This window comes from Somniosus microcephalus, chromosome 2, assembly GCF_052327205.1.
Source record: "Somniosus microcephalus isolate GS21.2 chromosome 2, FLI_Smic_1.0, whole genome shotgun sequence".
NCBI lineage: Eukaryota > Metazoa > Chordata > Chondrichthyes > Squaliformes > Somniosidae > Somniosus > Somniosus microcephalus.
In genome coordinates, this window is record NC_140988.1 from 332,275,720 (window position 1) to 332,298,810 (window position 23,091).

Consider the following 23,091-nt stretch of genomic DNA (forward strand, 5'->3'; position numbering starts at 1 on the left):
TACCTGACCCGCTGCGTATTTCCAGCATTTTCTGTTTTTATTTCAGATTTCCAGCGTCCACAGTATTTTGCTTTTGTATTTGATGCACAGCCCCTTTATCTGCACTCAGTACAGGATTTGGTGCACAGATTAGGTCCCTTTATCTTCACTGTAACTACAGCATTTAGTGCATAGTCCAGGCCCCTTTATCATATGATACAGCACAGAAGGAGGCCATTCAGCCCATAATGTCCGTGCCAGCTCTTTGGTCATAGCCTTGTAATTGTTTTCCCTTCAAGTATTTATCCAGTTCCCTTTTGAAAGTTATGATTGAATCTGCTTCCATCACCCTTTCAGGCAGTGCATTCCAGATCACAACAACTCGCTGCATGAAAAAACATTTCTCTTCACATCGTCTCTGGTTTTTTTGCCAGTTACCTTAAATCTGTGTCCTCTGGTTACTGACCCTTCTGCCAGTGGAAACTCTCCTTATTTACTCTATCAAAACTGTTCATGATTTTGAACACCTCTATCCTCCTAACATTTTCTGCTCTAAGGAGAACAACCCCATCTTCTCCAAAAGTAAAATACTGCCAGTGCTGGAAATCTGAAACAAAAACAGAAAATGCAGGAAATACTCAGCAGGTCAGACAGCCTCTGTCGGTAGAAAAACAGAGTTAACGTTTCAGGTCGATGGTTGTATCATATAATAAAGGGGTGTGCAATAAATGCTGTACTTACAGTGCCGCTTTGTTTCAACACACCTGTACAATTCTCTGAAAGAGTTATCCATTTAATCTAATCCCCTGTCCATTTTCAATTATTTATCCACTTACATTGTAAAACTTACGTTGTAAAAGCTATTATGGATTCTGCAACTACCACTATTTAGAAGTTTGAGGCGTAATCTAATTGAGGACGTGTAAAACACACTGCCGATTTGCCTTCAGGCCGTTGTGCACTACTGGCGTTGACCAATTTCACCCCCCAGTAATTATCTTTCTGTTCTAGAAGAGGCCAACAGCCCCAATGAAGGAGGCACACCAAATGTTCAGAGACAGAATCGTCAGCAATTCCAAAGAGTTGGAATATCGCCCACACTCCAAAGATGGGCAAAAGTGCTTCAACTGCTCTGAATATGGCAAGAACTTTACTGCAAACGGCAACCTCAAACAACACCTGGATCCACATCGGGGAGAAGCCTTTCAATTGCCCCATTTGCAGGAAGGAGTTAAGTCATCCATCCACACTCTGAAACCACAAGCGCACGCATACAGGAGTGTAATGTATTGTCACATGGTTTAGTATGAGCATGCTCAGTTTGCTCTGGCCTAATAAAGCAAGCATGTGGACTAGCAACTCATCGTGTCTTTGTCCTTGATTTGTTCTACCCACATTTTGGCGATGAGATTGGGATCCCAAAGCCATTTTTAGGGATCATGGAAGGACAGAGTGTTCGACCTTCATGTGGACAAGTTTAAGATGAATTTGTGACACCTAAACTGAATTTTTGCGATGTTTTACTGTTAATGTTCATGTAGAATCATCTGTGCTTCAGTTTCACGTGTATGTATACACAGTAACAGTGGCGCTGATTCGCACACCTACACAGAGTGTGCTGAATCACTGTTCAACGGGATTGGGACAATCATGGTCGCACCTACAGGATTCATTGGAAGCCTCAGCATGTATGACTGAGCTCATGAACCATTCAGTTCTTACATTGAGCGGATGGAGATTTTTTTTTAGGGCCAATAACATTATTGATACCAAAGGTGCAGATGAGAATGTTCAAGCTCAAAATAAAGTAATTTGTGAATGGAAGAAAGCAATTTTTCTAACAGAGATCGGGCCAGATGTCTACGAAACATTGACAAACCTACTCGCACCAGGGAAAGCGAAGGATGCGTCGTTTGAAGACATTGTCAAGAATCTCGAGGACCATTTCGACCCAAATCCGTTAGAAATAGCAGAGAGCTATAAGTTTGGTACCAGAAACCAAAAAAGTGAGTACTTTGTAGCTCTTAAAATCCTGTCTTTGCATTGTAACTTCGGCACATTTTTGGATCGTGCATTGCGAGATAAGTTTGTGTGTGGACTGGTGGATGAGTGCACACAGTCCAAGTTACTGAACACTCTGAACCTAACGTTTGGCATAGCATGCAAAATTGCCCTATCGAGATGGCATCTAAGAATGCTAGGGAGCTCCGTCCAACTCAAGTGACTAGTGCAGCTGAGGTCTACAGTCACAAAGCCACCGCTGAGCCTAAAGCTGTAAGACTGGGTCAAAAACATGTTGGTGAGAGCAGTTCAGTGACTTGTTATCGCTGCAATGGAAACCATTCACTACAGTCCTGCCAATACAGAAATGCGAAGTGTTTTCACTGCCAGAAGCAAGGCCATATATCAACAGCTTGTGGAGCTAGATCTAAAGCAGGAAGTATGAACCATTCTAGTGGCAATGCAAAGCAGCGACAACAAAAGGGAGGCATTCACAATATTGAAGTGAACACACCTGATGCTAAAGAACTAGGCGCCTACAGTATCTAAGCCACTAGTGGCAACGCTAGCAGTCGTGAGAAAGACTTACGTACAAAACCTTTGATCAACAACCAATATGTTGATATGTGTATCAACACGGCAGCGGACTGCTCTATCATGAGTAAGGACACATATGAGAGTAAGTTTAATCAAGTACCACTTACAAAGAGTACCGTAGAGTTAAAAACCTACTGTGGAGAAATCCTAGAGACATGTGGACAAATGGAATGTACTGTTCAACACAATGGCCAGCGGGCTACAACAACAGGCCAATCCTCATGGGCAAAGACTGGTTCAGAAAGTTAAAACTAGACTGGAAAAACATCTTCAGTGTAGACACCTCAAAAGAAGCGACTCGACACAATGCTAAACAAGTACGAAAACATGTTCACAGAGAGTTATGAGGGCATCACTGGGTATGACGTGCATATCCGCATCAAGCTCAACACGAAGCCTGTCTATTGCAAGGCAAGGCTGGTCCCCTATGCGTTGAAAAGTCAGGTGGAAGAAGAGCTAGCAAAACTCAAGAGAGGACGGAGTGCTAGTAAAAAGTGACAAAAGTGAATGGGCTACCCCGATTGTGGTAGTGCCCAAAGCAGACAGAACTGTACGCTTGTGTGGTGACTACAAAGTTACTGTCAACCAAGCAGTTGACGATGAGCAGTACCCGTTACCTACATCGCAAGATTTGTATGCAGCACTCTGGCTCAAAGGTTTTCTCCAAGCTTCACCTGTCACACATTTATGCTCAGCTGAATGTTGACAGAGAGTCAACAGTATCTCACCATCAACACACACAAGGGACTGTACTCATACACCAAGCTGCTGTATGGTGTAAAGTCCTCCCCCAAAACCTTCCAGGTTATGATGGATAAGATTTTGCAAGGAGTTTCAAATTGCTTATGCAATCAAGACAATGTGCCAATCGCAACAAGCAGCGAGGAAGAAAATCTAGAAGTGTTAGATATAGTGCTTCAAAGGTTGAATGCTCACAATGTCAAATTGAAAAGGAGTAAATATGCTTTTGTGCAGCCTGAGGTTGTGTACCTTGGTCTGAAAGTTGATGCAAATGGCTTGCAACCAGTGAAGGAAAAGGTTGACGCTGTCATCAATGCTCCAAAGCCACAGAACGTGTCTGAGTTAAGATCTTTTCTTGGAATGGTCCAGTACTACGCACATTTCTTACCTGAGTTAGCGACCATGTTAGCTCCATTGCACGAGCTCCTCAAGAGGGATGTCCAGTGGAAGTGGAGAAAAGTACAACGCTTGTAAGAGAAGTCTCTCTAGCGATGCTCTACTTGTGCTCTATGACACAAAGTGTGAGTTTAAGTCAGCGTGTGATGCTTCCAGCTACGGTGTGGGAGCTGTCATAAGCCATGTAATGGATGACGGCCAAGAGAAACCAATCGTGTTCGCATCACGAACCCTCACAAAGAGCGAAAGAAACTATGCGCAAATTGAAAAGGAAGCACTCGCCATAGTGTTTGGAATCAAGAAATTCCAACAGTTCCTGATAAGCAGAAAGATAACCCTGATAACTGATCACAAACCGCTCCGAGCAATATTGGGGCCCAAATCTGCCATCTCTGCCATGGCCACATCAAGAATGCAACGTTGGGTGTTGTTGTCACAATATGATTACACGATTGAATATCGCACTTCAAAGCAAAACGCAACCGCAGATGCCTTGTCCAGGTTGCCACATGAGAACTCGTGTTGAGATTTTCATGCTAGGTGCAGTTGACAAAGACTCCCGTGAATGCAACTGAGATTGCAGATGAGACTCAAAAGGACTCAGTACTGAAAAGAGTGTATGAAAACACCTTGAATGGATGGACTGATCAGTGTCTGGAAACAGAGTTGAAACCATTCCATAACTGTGATACTGAATTGTCTCGTGAGCAAGGTTGTATCAAGTGGGGAAACAGAGTGGTGGTACCTATCTCTCTGAGAGATAGAATTCTGGCCGAACTTCATACTGAACATCCAGGGATCATCAGTATGAAATCAATTGCAAGAAGCTTTGTTTACTGGCCTGGATTGGACAGTGATCTTGAGTTACTTGTCGGCAAAGTGGATTGAAGTGAAACATATAGGTTCAAACAAGTCGGAGATAAAAACAGGATCATCTTTGAGTTCGGAACCAAGACAAAACACCCGAAAATTGGTTCAACACCAAACCTTCTTTAAGGAGATCAGGAAGGCTCTGCAAGCCTGTTATTAAACTGGGTTTGTAGTTAATTTAAAAGAAAAAAAGCCAGGAGTTTTTGTTATGTGGTACATGTAATGCTGGGTAAGGTGAAACCATTGTTTTGTTGTGTTTGAGAGGGGAATACATCCATTTTTTTTTAAGGGGAAAGCAGCGTAATGTATTATCACATGGTTTGTCACATGGTTTGGTATGAGCATGCTCAGTTCGCTCTGACCTAATAAAGCAAACACATGGACTAGCAGCTCATCCTGTCTCTGTCCTTCATTTGTTCTACCCACCTATATTACAAGGAGAGAAGCCATGTCAATGCCTTGCCTGCGGGAAGCAGTTTGGTCGGTCATCCAGCCTTGTGGTGCACCAATGAACACATACAGGAAAGAAGTCGTTCGAGTGCTCTGACTGCGGAAACGAGTTTAGTCATTCATCCAATCTAGTGATTCACCGGCGCACATATGCGGGGGGAAAGCCATTCAAGTGCCCAGAATGTGGGAAGGAGTCCAGCCAGTTGTCCAAGCTGGTGATACATCACCGCATGCACACCAAAGAGAAACCGTATCAGTGCCCAATTTATGAGAAGGAGTCCAGCCAGTTGTCCAGTCTTGTGATGCATCAGCGCACACATAGAGGGAGAAGCTCTTCAAATGCCCCATACGCAGCAAGGGGTTTAGCCACTCATGCGCCCTTCGCACACATGAACGTACAAACACAGGAGACGCCTGATAAGTGCCCAATGTGTGGAAAGGGATTTCGTCAGCTCTCGTCGCTGGTAAAACACCAGCAAATTCACATGGGAAAGACCAGATCCGTGCATGGATTGTGGGAAACAGTTCAAAAACTTGTCTAATCCACGCAGTCATCAGCGCTCACACAAAGCTAAGTGATCGCAAGGAAGCTGAAGCTTACCTTATATTCCATCTTCTTTGTCCTGGCCGTGTCAGCCGTGACCCAGTTGGTAGCACTCTCACCTCTGAGTCAGAAGGTTGTGGGTTCAAGTGCCACTCCAGAGACTTAAGCACAAAAATCTAGGCTGACACTCCAGTGCAGTGCTGAGGGAGCGCTGCACTGTCGGAGGTGCCGTCTTTCGGATGAGTCATTAAACTGAGGCCCCGTCTGCTCTCTCAGGTGGACGTAAAAGATCCCGTAGCACTATTTCGAAGAAGAGCAGGGGAGTTATCCCAGGTGTCCTGGCCAATATTTACCCCTTAATCAACATCACTAAAAAAGCAGATTATCTGGTCATTATCATATTGCTGTTTGTGGGAGCTTGCTGTGCGTAAATTGGCTGTCGTGTTTCATACATTATAACAATGACTACACTTCAAAAGTACTTAATTGGCTGCAATGCGCTTTGGGACGTCCTGTGGTCATGAAAGACGCTATATAAATGCAAGTCTTTTTCTTTCTTTCTCACAAACACCTTCGTTCCACTCCCTGCTGCATCGGAAATTGATCCCGTTCCTTTCGGAATCTTCAAACTGAGCGACATTCACTGCACTAAGTGACAGTCTGCTCCATAACTCAACAACAACTTGCATTTATAGGAAAACATCCCAAGGCGCTTCAAAAAGGCATAAAGAAAAACGAATGTCACATCAAAGAAATAAATAGTAGAAGTGATCAAAGGTTGGTCAAATGATTTTAAAAGAGTAGAGGGATGAGAGATGTTTAGAGAGGGAAGTCCAGAGTGTGGGATCTAGGTGGCTGAAAACTCAGCCGCCAATGGTGGGTTGTTGCACAAAAGGCCAGGGTAGAAGAAATTGAAAGTTCAAAGATAGTTATAGAGCTCGATAAGGTTACGTCCATGAAAGGATTTAAACACAAAGATGAGAATTTAAAATTTTGAGGTATTTGGGGCCAAGGAGCTGTCTTAGGCAGTCCCTCGGAACCGAGGATGACTTGCTTCCACATTAAAAATGAGTTCGCAGGTGACTAATGAGTCCAATGTGGGACCTACAGTCTCTGTCACAGGTGGGGCAGACAGTGGTTGAAGGGGCGGGTGGGTGGCATGCTTGGGTTGACGTGCGCTCCTTGCGCTGGGCTTCCGCTTGCTCCCGGTGAAGCGACTCGAGGTGTTCGGCGCCTTCCCGGATGCTTCTCCTCCACTTTGTGCGGTCTTGGGCCAGGGATTCCCAGGTGTCGGTGGGGATGTTACACTTTTTTAAGGAGGCTTTGAGGGTGTCCTTGAAGCGTTTCCTCTGCCCACCTGGGGCTCTCTTGCCGTGCCGGAGCTCCGAGTAGAGCGCTTGTTTTGGGAGTCTCGTATCGGGTATGCGGACAATGTGACCCGTCCATCGGAGCTGATCGAGCGTGGTCAAAGCTTCGATGCTGGGCATGTTGGCCTGAGCAAGTAGGTCGTGAGGACAGGAGTGATGGCCCAGCAGGATTTGGTTTGGGATGGGGTACCAGCAGCAGAGTTTTGGATGATCTGAAGTTTACGGAGGAAGGGAGGCCAACCAGAAGAGTATTGGAATAGTCAGTTCTGGAGGTATGAAAAGTGTGACTGAAGGTTTCAACAGCAGATGAACTCAGTTAGGGATGGAGGTGGTGATTTTATGGAGGTGGAAGTAGGCAGTCTTTCTGATGGAGGATATCATGTTATTAAACTCAACTCGGGGTCGAACAGGACGCCGAGTTTGCAAACAGTTTGGTTCACCCAAAGATAGCGGCCAGAGGATAGAATCAGTGGTGAAAGTATGGAGATTTTGCTGGGGGCCGAAGATGATGGCTTTGGTTATCCTAATGTTTAGCTGAAGGAAATTACAACTCATGCATGGCCTGGATGTTGAATATATAATCTGACAGTACAGAGGCAGTGGAGAGGTCAAGAGAGGCACATTAGGGAAAAGCTATTGCTTCCGTTAAGCTGAACTCATAGGTTTTTCAGTTTATAATCATGTTCTCTGATTCTGCTATCCTGGTTTTACACCCACTTGTTGTCAGCTGGGAGAGATAGAGGAAGATTAATAGGGAAATAAAAATTAGAAATAAAAAAGAAAAAAAGGAGAACTCTCCACTGGCTGGAGTAATACTTAGCACAAAGGGAGATGGTTGTGGTTATTGGAGGCCAATCATCTCAGCCCCAGCACATCGCTGCAGGAGTTCCTCAGGGCAGTGTCCTAGGCCCAACCATCTTACATAAGAAATAGGAGCAGCAGTAGGCCATTCGGCCCTTTGAGCCTGCTCCGCCATTCAATAATATCATGGCTGATCTTCTGCCTCAATTCCATTCACCGGCCTTATCGCCATATCCCTTGATGCCCTTACTAGTCATAGAAGATAGGAGCAGGAGTAGGCCATTTGGCCCCTCAAGCCTGTTCAGCCATTTAATGAGATCATTGCTGATCATCCAAATTCAGTACCCTGTCCCTGCTTTCTCCCCATATCCCTTGATCCCATTAGCCTTACGAAATATATCTAATCCTTTTTGAATATATCTAATGAATTGGCCTCAACGGCCTTCTGTGGTAGAGAATTCCACAGGTTCATCACTCTCTGGGCGAAGAAATTCCTCCTCATCTCAGTCCTAAATGGTTTACCCCTTATCCTTAGACTGTGACCCCTGGTTCTGGACTCCCCCGCCATTGGGAACATCCTTCCTTGATTTAGTCTGTCTAGTCCTGTTAGAAGTTTTCAAGAGATCCCCTCTCATTCTTCTAAACTCTAGCGAATACAAGCCCAATCGACCCAATCTATCTTCATATGTCATTCCTGCTATCCCAGGTATCAGTCTGGTGAATCTTCGCTGCACTCCCTCCATGACAAGAACATCCTTCCTCAGATAAGGTGACCAAAATTGCACACAATACTCAAGATGTGATCTCACCAAGGCCCTGTACAACTGCAGCAAGACATCCTTGCTCCTGTACTCGAATCCTCTTGCTATGAAGGCCAACATATCATTTGCCTTCTTAACCGCCTGCTGCACCTGCATGCTTACCTTCAGCGACTGCTGCAAAAGGACACCCAGGTCTCATTGCACTTCCCCTTTTCCCAATCTATTATTGCTGTTCAGATAATAATCTGCCTTCCTGTTTTTGCCACCAAAGTGGATAACCTCGCATTTATCCACATTATACTGCATCTGCCATGCATCTATCTGCCCAATCACCCAACCTGTCCAAATCATACTGGAGTTTCTCTGCATCTGTTATGTTCATTAATAACTAGTCATTTTTATTAAGAACAGCTAGCTTTTGCTAGACACTTTATTGAGCACATGTGGACTAGGTACAGTATCTGTAGAGGCATCCATCTTGACTGCTGCCTTGTGGGTAGCCTGGTGCATCGTGGGTAGCCCACTCTTATATACATACAGCACCACCTAGTGTACCATTCCAGAATGACAGGTTACTGATCATTACATCCCCCTTTCTTTGAGGTTAAACAAAATCAGTATCAATCAATATCAATCAATCATGACAACATAAATATCTTCAACAGTCAATACATTTTCAATGTAGTTTTCTTTGTGCTCAAAGATTAAGTCTATTAGGCTTTTTTACTTCACGTGTGGATCTTCTCAGCACAGGTAAGTCTGATGTGTTTTCATGAGAGCCTGTATGTGTATTTGTGTTAGATTGTTCTGGTGGTGAGTGACAAGATTCAGTTGCGGCATTGTCATCGATTTGCTCTTCGATAGTCTCTTGTGTTTTTAGGAGGGAACGGCGGTTCCTCCTGAGAATCTGTCCTTCCTCAGTTCTAACAGTGTATGACCTTGGTCCTACTTCCTCAAGAACTGTAGCTTTCCTGTTCCATGCATCTGGATCTTCAATCCTGACAACATCATTCCTTGTCAATGGTTTCAGAGTTTTGGATGACTTGTCATAGTATGATTTCTGTTTCAGCTTTAACAGTTGAAGTCTCTGTCTCAGTTCCTTACTCTGCTTTTCTTTTGCACAGCAGGGTAGCGTGGTACGCAACTTGCGACCCATTAGGTGTTCAGCAGGTGAAGAACCACAGTCTAAAGGTGAGGCTCGGTAGCTCAGCAGGGCGAGATAAGGATCAGACTTGCTTTCTGTCGCTTTCTTCAGTAGCTGCTTGAGAACTTGAACACCTTTCTCTGCCTTACCATTCGACTGAGCATACAAAGGACTGGATGTGATGTGTTGAAAGTCATAATGTGCTGCAAACTGTTGCCACTCCTTACAGTTGAAGCACGGACCACTGTCGCTAACGGCAATCCTGGGAATTCCATGTCTGGCGAAGATGGATTTTACATGCATTATGACACTGCTTGCTGTGGTGCTTGAGAGCAGCGCCATCTCAGGATAGTTAGAATAGTAGTCAATCACTATTAGTCTTTACCATTTAAATGAAAAAGGTCCATACCAACCTTTTGCCATGGTGCTGTTGGTATGTCAGCTACTATCATTGGTTCCTTTGCTTGTTTGTTTTGGTGTTTCTGACATGTCTCACATTTGTCTATCATGTTCTCAATGTCCTTATTTATGCCAGGCCAATAAACAGTGTCTCTTGCTCTCCTTTTGCATTTTTCAATTCCGAGGTGTCCCTCATGAATCCTTTTGAGCATGTCTTGACGTAGAGCCTGTGGAATGACTATTCTGTTCTATTTTAGTAATAGTCCACTTGCGACACTCAATTCTGACCTTATGTGAAAATATTTTGGACAGGAACCTTTTGGCCAACCATGATGAATGTTCTCTATTACTGTTTGTAATACTGTATCTTTTACTGTTTCTTCTGCTATTTGCTTTGATTTTGTATCTGACACGGGCAGCGCAGCAGTGACCATACTCACATGAACATCCACGTCTTCTTCAGTAGAGCTCACATGACTCATTGTGGGTGCTTGGGATAGTGCATCTGCTAACACTATGTATTTGCCTGGTGTGTAGATCAGTTCAAAGTCATATCTTTGCAGCTTCATCATGAGTCGTTGAATCCTTGGAGACATCTCATTCAGGTTCTTTTTTATGATGGCAACCAGTGGGCTGTGGTCTGTCTCAACTGTGAAGGTGGGAAGTCCATATATGTAGCCATGGAACTTTTCTAATCCAACTACCAAGCCTAGACATTCCTTTTCAATCTGGGCGTATCGACACTCAGTATCAGTCATAGACCTGGAGGCATAGGCAACAGGCTTCCAATCTTCACCCTCTGCTTGTAGCAAGACCGCACCTAGGCCATCTTTTGATGCATCCATTGACACTTTGATTCTTTTTGTTGGGTCAAAGAAGGTGAGTACAGGTGTGGTTGTCAGCACTGTTTTGAGGTTTATCCACTCTTGTTCATGTCTTTCTGTCCATGCGAACTCATTTCTTTTACATAGCAGGTCTCGCAGACAGGCTGTCTTGGCTGACAAGTTAGGAATGAACTTTCCAATGAAGTTTATCATCCCCATGATGCGTAGCACTCCTTTTTTGTCAGTGGGTTGGGGCATTTTGAGTATGGCATTTACTTTTTCCATATCTGGCTCTATTCCTTTACCAGATAGATTATCTCCTAGGAAAGTGACTTCCTGGACGCCAAACTGACACTTGGTTTTGTTGAGCTTCAGTCCATTCCGGCATATGCTCTGTAGCACTTCAGTCAGTCTCTCATTGTGTTCTTTCAGTGTGGAGCCCCAGATGATGATTTCATCAACATAGACCCGAACTCCTTCCAGACCTTCAATTATATGTTCCATCGCTCTATGAAAGATTTCAGATGCAGATATTATCCCGAAAGGCATTCTGAGGAAACAATACCTGCCAAATGGTGTGTTGAAGGTACAGTATTTGGTGCTCTCTTCATCCAGTTTTAGTTGCCAAAATCCTTGTGAGGCATCGAGCTTTGTAAAGTATCTGGCACCTGACATTTCACTGGTGATTTCTTCTCGCTTGGGAATCTGGTAGTGTTCACGTTTTATGTTTGCATTTAAGTCCTTTGGATCCATGCATATTCTTAGATCATTGTTCTTTTTCTTTACACATACCATGGAGTTAACCCAGTCTGTTGGCTCTTCGACTTTCCTGATGACTCCTAGTGTGGTCATTCTGTCCAGTTCATTCTTGAGCCGGTCACGCAGGGGTGCTGGAACTCTTCGTTGAGCATGTACCACTGGCTGAGCATCCTCCTTTAGCTGGATCTTGTAAGTGAATGGTAGAACTCCAAATCCTTTGAACACATCCTGGAAATTATTTACTACAGAATCCACTGAGTCATCTGGTCTGCTTATGGCACAGTTTATACGATATACTCTCTTGACCAGTTCTAAGTCCTCACAAGCTTTGTCACCCAGTAGTGAATCAAGTCCTTCAGCCACAACAGAAAACATGAGATGATGCACTTTGTCTTTGACTGTCACTTTAAGTCTGCATACACCTAAGCTATCTATTTTCTGTCCATTATAGTCCTTCAGTAGTACTGACTTTTTCTGTATTTTGGGCTTTTCTTTCATGTTTTTTATGTCACTCATACTGATTAAGTTTGCTTTTGCCCCAGTGTCCAGTTTCAATGTAACTAATGCTCCATTTATCTGCAGTGGGATCATCCATTTGTCCTCTTTTACTGCATTAATTTTATGTTCAGCATTGTCCATATCTAAGGGCTGCACATTTTCTGTATCATTTTTGACATTGTCACATGACACAATTCGTACAAAAAATGTCTCACTTAAATCAGTGTCCTCAATCACATTAACTCGTTGCCCTTTCTTTGTTTTTACTTTTGAAAAGCATTGTTTGGCAAAGTGATTCTTTCCATTACACTTTGTGCACATTTTTCCAAACGCTGGGCATTGTCTTAACTGGTGTTTGTAACCACAGCCATTACAATTAAAAATGTCATCCTCCGATTGCTTTTCATTTCTGTTCTGCCCACGTTTCTTCCCCTTGTAGGACACAGCACCGACAGCAGCATTATCACTCATTACAATCGCATCATTATTGATTTCACTGAAAGTCTTCGCGTGCTTTTGAGCTAGCTCGCTGGCTTGGCATATTTTCACAGCAATTTCCACTGTTAGTTCGGTTTCTCTCAACAGACGTTCCCTGACTTTTTTATCATGAATACCAAACACAATCTGGTCACGAATCATGGATGCTTTCAGCTCAGAGAAATTACATGTCTGTGCTTTCAGTTTCAGATCAGTCAAAAAGCTATCAAAAGTCTCATTTTGCTGCTGTGTCCGAGAACAGAAGATGTACCTCTCATAGGTTTCATTCTTTTTGGGAGAACAATGTGTATCAAACTTCTTCAGCACATCGTCTAATTTTCCTCTGTTCTCTGGGTTAAATACAAATGTATTAAATACCTCTATCGCCTGTGGGCCTGCAACCGTCAGCAGCAACGCTATTTTCCTTGCGTCTGGCTTCGTACCGTACCCGATGGCAGCAATGTAGAATTCGAATTGTTGTTTAAAAGTCTGCCAATTGTAGTCGATATTTCCTGTGAGTTTCAAACGCTCTGGTGGCTTCAAATTCTCCATGTCGCGTTGCACAATATTCAGCTGATCTTAGCAATCCTGGTACCATGTTATGTTCATTAATAACTAGTCATTTTTATTAAGAACAGCTAGCTTTTGCTAGACACTTTATTGAGCACATGTGGACTAGGTACAGTATCTGTAGAGGCATCCATCTTGACTGCTGCCTTGTGGGTAGCCTGGTGCATCATGGGTAGCCCACTCTTATATACATACAGCACCACCTAGTGTACCATTCCAGAATGACAGGTTACTGATCATTACAGCATCCTCCTCACAGCACACACGCCCACCCAGCTTTGTGTCATCTACAAACTTGGAGATATTACATCTAGTTCCCTCGTCTAGATCATTAATATATATTGTGAATAGCTGGGGTCCTAGCACCGATCCCTGCGGTACCCCACTAGTCACTGCCTGCCACTCGGAAAAAGACCCATTTATTCCAACTCTTTGCTTCCTGTCTGCCAACCAGTTCTCTATCCAAGTCAGTACTTTACCCCCAATCCCATGTGCTTTAACTTTGCACGCTAATTTCTTATGCGGGACCTTATCGAAAGCCTTCTGAAAGTCCAAATACCCCACATCCACTGGTTCCCCCTTAACTATTCTACCAGTTACATCCTCAAAAAATTCCAGTACATTAGTCAAGCACGATTTGCCTTTTGTAAATCCATGTTGATTTTGTCCGATCCTGTCACTGTTTTCCAGGTGCTCTGCTATTACATCTTTTATAATGGACTCTAGCATTTTCCCCACTACCGATGTCAGGCTTACCAGTCTATAATTCCCCGTTTCTTCTCTACCACCTTTTTTAAATAGTGGGGTTACATTAGCTACCCTCCAATCCATGGGAACTGTTCCAGAGTCTATAGAATTTTGGAAGATGACCAGCAATGCATCCAATATTGCTAGGGCCACTTCCTTAAGTACCCTAGGATGTAGATTATCAGGCCCTGGGGATTTATCGGCCTTCATTCCCGTCAATTTCCCTAACATCATTTCCCTACAAATACTGATTTCATTCAGTTCCTCCCTCTCATCAGACCCTATGTTCCCCGACATCTCTGGGAGGTTATTTGTGTCCTCCTTTGTGAAGTCAGAACCAAAGTATGTATTTAATTGGTCTGCCATTTCTTTGCTCCCCATTATAAATTCCCCTCGGAGTATGGTCAGAGTTGACAATTTCCAACACTTCTTTTAAATTCACTGACGGAATGTGGCCGTTGCTGGCAAAGCCAGCATTTATTGCCCATCCCTAATTTTCCTTGAGAAGGTAGCAGTGAGCCGACTTGAACCGCTGCAGTCCATGTGCTGTTAGGTAGTGAGTTCCAGGATTTTGACCCAGTGACAATGAAGGAACGGCAATATGTTTCCATGTCAGGATGGTATGTGACTTGGAGGGGAACTTGGAGGTGAAGGTGATCCCATGCACCTGCTGCCCTGTCCTTCTAGGTGATATAGGTCGCAGGTTTGGGAGGTGCTGTCGAAGAAGCCTTGGCGAGTTGCTGTAGTGCATCTTGTAGATGGTACACACTGCAGCCACGGTGGAGAGGGAGGGAGTGAATGTTTAAGGTGGTGGTAGGGGTGCCAACCTTGTCCTGTATGGTGCTGAGCTTCCTGAGTGTTGTTACAGCTGCACTCATCCAGGCAAGTGGAGAGTATTCATCACATTCCTGACTGTGTCTTGTAGATGGTGGAAAGGCTTTGGGGAGTCAGAAGGTGAGTCACTCGCCTCAGAATACCCAGTCTCTGACCTGCTCTTAGAAACATAGAAGATAAGAGCAGGAGTAGGCCATTCGGTCCCTCGAGCCTACTCCGCCATTCAATGCGATCATGGCTGATCATCCAAACTCAGTACCCTGTCCCTGCTTTCTCCCCATATCCCTTGATCCCTTTAGCCTTAAGAAATATATCCAACTCCTTCTTGAGTATATTTAATGTATTGGCCTCTACTGCCTTCTGTGGTAGAGAATTCCACAGGTTCACCACTCTCTGGGTGAAGAAATTCATCCTCATTTCTGTCCTAAATGGCCTACCCCTTATCCTTAGACTGTGACCCTGGTTCTGGACTCCCCGACCATCGGGAACATCCTTCCTGCATCTAGTCTGTCCAGTCCTGTCAGAATTTTATAAGTTTCAATGAGATCCCCTCTCATTCTTCTAAACTCCAGCGAGTACAAGCCCAATCAACCCAATCTCTCCTCATACGTCATTCCTACCATCCCAGGTATCAGCCTGGTGAATCTTCGCTGAAGTCCCTCCATTGCAAGAACATCCGTCCTCAGATAAGGCGACCAAAACTGCACACAATACTCAAGATGTGGTCTCACCAAGGCCCTGTATAATTGCAGCAAGACATCCTTGTTCCTGTACTCAAACCCTCTCGCTACGCAGGCCAACATGCCATTTGCCTTCTTAACCGCCTGCTGCACCTGCATGCTTACCTTCAGCGACTGGTGCACAAGGACACCCAGGTCTCGTTGCATTTCCCCTTCTCCCACTCTATTGCCATTCAGATAATCTGCCTTCCTGTTTTTGCAGCCAAAGTGGATAACCTCGCATTTATCCACATTATATTGCATCTGCCATGCTTTTGCCCAATCACCCAACCTGTCCAAATCATCCTGGAGTTTCTTGGCATCCTCCTCACAGCACACACGCCCACCCAGCTTTGTGTCGTCTGCAAATTTGGAGATATTACATCTAGTTCCCTTGTCTAGATCATTAATATATATTGTGAATAGCTGGGGTCCTAGGACCGATCCCTGCGATACCCCACTAGTCACTGCCTGCCACTCGGAAAAAGACCCGTTTACTCCAACTCTTTGCTTTCTGTCCGCCAACCAGTTCTCTATCCAAGTCAATACCTTGCCCCCAATCCCATGTGCCTTAACTTTACATGCTAATCTCTTATGCGGGACCTTATCGAAAGCCTTCTGAAAGTCCAAATACACCACATCCACTGTTTCTCCCTTATCTATTTTACTAGTTACATCCTCAAAAAATTCCAGTAGATTAGTCAAGCACGATTTACCTTTTGTAAATCCATGTTGACTTTGCCCGATCCTGTCAGTTTTCCAAGTGCTCTGCTATTCCATCTTTTATAATGGACTCTAGAATTTTCCCCACTACCGATGTCAGGCTTACCGGTCTGTAATTCCCCGTTTTCTCTCTACCACCTTTTTTGAATAGTGGGGTAACATTAGCTACCCTCCAATCCATGGGTACTGTTCCAGATTCCATCAAATGCTGGAAGAGGATCAGCAAAGCATCAACTATTTCTAGGGCCACTTCCTTAAGTACCCTAGGATGTAGATGATCAGGCCCTGGAGATTTATCGGCCTTCAATCCCATCAATTTCCCGAACACCATTTCCCTACAAATACTGATTTCTTTCAGTTCCTCCCTTTCTTCAGATCCTATGTTCCCCGACATCTCTGGGAGGTTATTTGTGTCCTCCTTTGTGAAGACAGAACCAAAATATGTATTTAGTTGTTCAGCCATTTCTTTGTTCCCCATTATAAATTCCCCTGATTCTGATCGCAAGGGACCTATGTTTGACTTCACCAATCTTTTTCTCTTCACATATCTATAGAAGCTTTTACAGTCAGTTTTTATGTTCCCTGCAAGCTTACTCTCATATTCTATTCTCCCTTTCTTAATTAATCCATTTGTCCTCCTTTGTTGAATCCTAAACTGCTCCCAATCCTCAGGTTTACTGCTTTTTCTGGCCAATTTATATGTCCTCTCCTTGGATCTTATGTTATCCCTAATTTCCCTTGTTAGCCACGGTTGAGTCACCTTTTTTGTTTTATTTTTATGCCAAACTGGGATGAACAAATTCTGTAGTTCATCAATGCGGTCTTTGAATGTTTGCCATTGCCTATCCACCGTCAACCCTTTGAGTGACATTCCCCAATCAATCCTACCCAACCCACGCCTCAGACCATCGTAGTTTCCTTTATTTAAATTCAGGAACCTAGTCTCTGAGTCGACTACTTCATTCTCCATCTTAATGAAGAATTCGATCATATTATGATCGCTCCGACCCAAGGGGCCTCGTACAACAAGATTGCTAATTAATCCTTTCTCGTTACATAATACCCAGTCTAAGATGGCCTGATCTCTGGTTGGTTCCTTGACATATTCGTCCAGGAAACCATCCCTTAAACACTGCAGGAATTCCTCCTCCACAGTATTGTTACTAATTTGGTTAGCCCAATCTATATGTAGATTAAAGTCACCCATGGTGACTGCTGTGCCCTTATTGCATGCTTCTCTAATTTCCCTTTTAATGCCATCCCCAACCTCCGCATTACTGTTTGGAGGTCTATATACCACTCCCACTAACTTTTTCTGCCCCTTGGTATTTCTCAGTTCTACCCATACAGATTCCACATCATCAGAGCTAATATCCTTCCTTACAATTGTGTTAATCCCTTCTTTTACCAGCAATGCTACCCCACCTCCCTTTCCTTTTTGCCTATCTTTCCTGAATATTGAATACCCCTGGATGTTGAGTTCCCAGCCTTGACCACCCTGGAGCCATGTTTCCGTAATTCCAATCAAATCATAATCGTTTACCTCTATTTGCGCAGCTAATTCATCCACCTTATTACGAATGCTCCTCGCATTAAGACACAAAGCCTTCAGGCTTGTTTTTTTAACGCTCTTTCACCTATTAGAATTATTATTTACTGTGGCCATGTTTGATTTAAACCGTTGATTTCTCTGACTGCCACTTATGTTTTTCTCCTTCATATCTTTTGCTTTTATCCTCATTTCCCTTTCCTCTGTCCCCTTGCTCAGGTTCCCAACCCCCTGCCATTTTAGTTTAAACCCTCCCCCAGAGCACTAGCAAACACTCCCCCTAGAACATCGGTCCCGGCCCTGCCCAGGTGCAAACCGTCCGGTTTGAACTGGTCCCACCTCCCCCAGAACCGGTTCCAATGTCCCAGGAATTTGAATCCCTCCCCCTTGCACCATTCCTCTAGCCACGCATTCATCTGAAATATCCTTCTATTTCTACTCTGACTAGCACGTGGCACTGGTAGCAATCCTGAGATTACTACCTTTTGAGGTTCTATTTTTTAATTTACCTCCTAACTCCCTATATTCCGCTTTTAGGACCTCATCCCACTTTTTACCTATATCGTTGGTGCAGTATTTATGTGGTTGGTCCAGTTAAGTTTCTGGTCAATGGTAACCCCCAGGACGTTGATGGGGATTTGACAATGGTAATGCCATTGAATGTCAAGAGGCGATGGTTAGACTCTCTCTTGTTGGAGATGATCATTGCCTGGCATTTGTGTGGCGCGAATGTTACTTGCCACTTATCAGCCCAAGCCTGAATGCCATCCAGGTCTTGCTGCATGCAGGGACGGACTGCTTCATTATCTGAGGAGTTGCGAATGGAACTTAACACTGTGCAATCATCAGCGAACGTCCCCACTTCTAACCTTATGATAGAGAGAAGGTCATTGATGAAGCAGCAGAGTGCTGCGAGTTGGGTGAGGCGTGGAAGGAGGAAATCCCTTGCTTCACCTTTGTTTTTCCTAACTTTTCACCCTGCAGGAAGAGGCCAGTGTCGGGAGCAGCAGGAGAGTAGTGAGTATTTAAACTCACTTTCGCGGGCTTTTTTTCCAAAGGCCGGTCAATCTCGCAGACCTGCAGCAGCGTTCCAGAGCCACGCCACAATTCAAAAAGTAATGCGGGCAAGAGGAAGCAGCTGATTGGGTGAGTACGGCCAGGTGAGTATTTATACTATATAGTTTGACAGTTAAGGTTAATAGTTTATAAAGTTTAGAAGGTCTTAATTTTGTGGTTATAGTTTCTAAGGTCTCTGTTGTGTAGCGGGGAGTGCTAGTAAACAAGGGCCCTTGAGTATATCATTTAATTGTATTGTAATTAGTGGCATTGATTTGATTTAATTTAATTTAAATAAATTAAAGGGTAAGTCATGGCAGCACAGCTCAGCCCCATGGCATGCTCCTCCTGCACTATGTGGAAAATTAGGGACACTTCCTGTGTCCCTGACGACCATGTGTGCGGGAAGTGTATCCAGCTGCAGCTACTGACAGACCGCATTGCGGCGCTGGAGCTGCGAATGGATACATATTAGAGCATTCGCGATGCTGAGGACGTTGTGGATATCACGTTTAATCAGTTGGTCACACCGCAGGTAAAGGCTGCACAGGCAGGAAGGGAATGGGTGACCGCCAGGCAGAGTAGTAGGCACAGGCAGGTAGTGCAGGGGTCCCCTGTGGCCATCCCCCTCTCAAACAGATATACCATTTTGGATATTGTTGAGGAAGGTGGCTTATTGGGGGATGGCAGCAGCAGTCAACTTCCTGGCACCATGGGTGGTTCTGCTGCACAGGACGGGAGGAAAAAGAGTGGGAGAGCTATAGTGATAGGGGGTTCTATTGTAAGGGGAATAGATAGGTGTTTCTGTGGCCACAAACGAGACTCCAGGATGGTATGTTGCCTCCCTGGTGCAAGGGTCAAGGATGTCTCGGAGCAGCTGCAGGGCATTCTGGAGGGGGAGGGTGAACAGTTGTCGTGGTGCATATAGGTACCAACGATATAGGTAAAAATCGGAATGAGGTCCTAAAAGCTGAATATAGGGAGTTAGGAAGTAAATTTAAAAATCGGACCTCAAAGGTAGTAATCTCAGGATTGCTACCAGTGCCACGTGCTAGTCAGAGTAGAAATAGAAGGATATTTCAGATGAATACATGGTTAGAGGAACGGTGCAAGGGGGAGGGATTCAAATTCCTGGTACATTGGAACCGGTTCTGGGGGAGGTGGGACCAGTACAAACTGGACGGTTTGCACCTGGGTAGGACCGGGACCGCTGTCCTAGCAGGTTGTTTGCTAGTGCTGTTGGGGAGGGTTTAAACTAAAATGGCAAGGGGTTGGGAACCTGTGCAGGGAGACAGAGGAAAGGGAAACAAGGATAGAAGCAAAAGACAGGAAGGAGAAAAGCAAAAGTGGCAGTCGGAGAAATCAAGTGTGTAAATCAAACATGGCCACAGTAAATAATAATTCTGAAAGGTCTAAGAGTGTTAAAAAAACAAGGCTGAAGGCTTAATGCGAGGAGCATTCATAATAAGGTGGATGAATTAGCTGCGCAAATAGAGGTAAACGGATATGATATAATTGGAATTACGGAGACATGGCTCCAAGGTGACCAAGGCTGGGAATTCAACATCCAGGGGTATTCAAAATTCAGGAAGGACAAGCGAAAAGGAGGTGGGGTAGCACTGCTGGTTAAAGAGGAGATTAACACAATAGTAAGGAAGGATATTAGCTCTGATGATGTGGAACCTGTATGGGTAGAGCTGAGGAATACTAAGGGGCAGAAAACATTAATGGGAGTTGTATACAGACCCCAAACAGTAATGCTGAGGTTGGGGATGGCATTAAACGGGAAATTAGAGACGCATGCAATAAGGGCACTGCAGTTATCATGGGTGACTTTAATCTACATATAGATTGGGCTAACCAAATTAGTAACAATACTGTGGAGGAAGAATTCCTAGAGTGTATACGGGATGGTTTCCTGGACCAATATGTCGAGGAACCAGCTAGAGATCTGGCCATCTTAGACTGGGTATTATGTAATGAGAAAGGATTAATTAGCAATCTTGTTGTGCGAGGCCCTTTGGGGTGGAGCGATCATAATATGATAGAATTCTTCATTAAGATGGAAAGTGAAGTATTTGACTCAGAGACTAGGTTCCTGAATTTAAATAAAGGAAACTACGATGGTCTGAGGCGTGAATTGGCTAGGATGGATTGGGGAACGTTACTTAAAGGGTTGACGGTGGATAGGCAATGGCAAACATTTAAAGATCTAATGGATGAACTACAGAATTTGTTCATCCCCGTTTGGCATAAAAATAAAACAAAAAAGGTGACTCAACCGTGGCTAACAAGAGAAATTAGGGATAGCATAAGATCCAACGAGAGGACATATAAATTGGCCAGAAAAAGAAGCAAACCTGAGGATTGGGAGCAGTTTATGATTCAGCAAAGGAGGAAAAAGGGATTAATTAAGAGGGGGAAAATAGAGTATGAAAGTAAGCTTTCAGGGAACATAAAAACTGACTGTAAAAGCTTCTATAGATATGTAAAAAGAAAAAGATTGGTGAAGTCAAACATAGGTCCCTTGCGATCAGAATCAGGGGAATTTATAATGGGGAACAAAGAAATGGCTGAACAACTAAATACATATTTTGGTTCTGTCTTCACAAAGGAGGACACAAATGACCTCCCAGAGATGTCGGGGAACATAGGATCTGAAGAAAGGGAGGAACTGAAAGAAATCAGTATTTGTAGGGAAATGGTGTTAGGGAAATTGATGGGATTGAAGGCCGACAAATCTCCAGGGCCTGATCATCTACATCCTAGGGTACTTAGGGAAGTGGCCCTAGAAATAGTTGATGCTTTGCTGATCCTCTTCCAGCATTTGATGGAATCTGGAACAGTACCCATGGATTGGAGGGTAGCTAATGTTACCCCACTATTCAAAAAAGGTGGTAGAGAGAAAATGGGGAATTACAGACCGGTAAGCCTGACATCGGTAGTGGGGAAAATTCTAGAGTCCATTATAAAAGATGTAATAGCAGAGCACTTGGAGAACAGTGACAGGATCGGGCAAAGTCAACATGGATTTACAAAAGGTAAATCGTGCTTGACTAATCTACTGGAATTTTTTGAGGATGTAACTAGTAAAATAGATAAAGGAGAACCAGTGGATGTGGTGTATTTGGACTTTCAGAAGGCTTTCGATAAGGTCCCGCATAAGAGATTAGCATGTAAAGTTAAGGCACATGGGATTGGGGGCAAGGTATTGACTTGGATAGAGAACTGGTTGGCGGACAGAAAGCAAAGAGTTGGAGTAAACGGGTCTTTTTCCGAGTGGCAGGCAGTGACTAGTGGGGTATCGCAGGGATCGGTCCTAGGACCCCAGCTATTCACAATATATATTAATGATCTAGACAAGGGAACTAGATGTAATATCTCCAAATTTGCAGATGACACAAAGCTGGGTGGGTGTGTGTGCTGTGAGGAGGATGCCAAGAAACTCCAGGATGATTTGGACAGGTTGGGTGATTGGGCAAAAGCATGGCAGATGCAATATAATGTGGATAAATGCGAGGTTATCCACTTTGGCTGCAAAAACAGGAAGGCAGATTATCTGAATGGCAATAGATTGGGAGAAGGGGAAATGCAACGAGACCTGGGTGTCCTTGTGCACCAGTCGCTGAAGGTAAGCATGCAGGTGCAGCAGGCGGTTAAGAAGGCAAATGGCATGTTGGCCTGCGTAGCGAGAGGGTTTGAGTACAGGAACAAGGATGTCTTGCTGCAATTATACAGGGCCTTGGTGAGACCACATCTTGAGTATTGTGTGCAGTTTTGGTCGCCTTATCTGAGGACAGATGTTCTTGCCATGGAGGGACTTCAGCGAAGATTCACCAGGCTGATACCTGGGATGGTAGGAATGACGTATGAGGAGAGATTGGGTTGATTGGGCTTGTACTCGCTGGAGTTTAGACGAATGAGAGGGGATCTCATTGAAACTTATAAAATTCTGACAGGACTGGACAGACTAGATGCAGGAAGGATGTTCCCGATGGTTGGGGATTCCAGAACCAGGGGCCACAGTCTAAAGATAAGGGGTAAGCCATTTAGGACTGAGATGAGGAGGAATTTCTTCACCCAGAGAGTGGTGAACCTGTGGAATTCTCTACCACAGAAGGCAGTAGAGGCCAATACATTAAATATACTCAAGAAGGAGTTGGATATATTTCTTAAGGCTAAAGGGATCAAGGGGTATGGTACTGAATTTGGATGATCAGCCATGATCGCATTGAATGGCGGAGTAGGCTCGAGGGACCGAATGGCCTACTCCTGCTCCTATCTT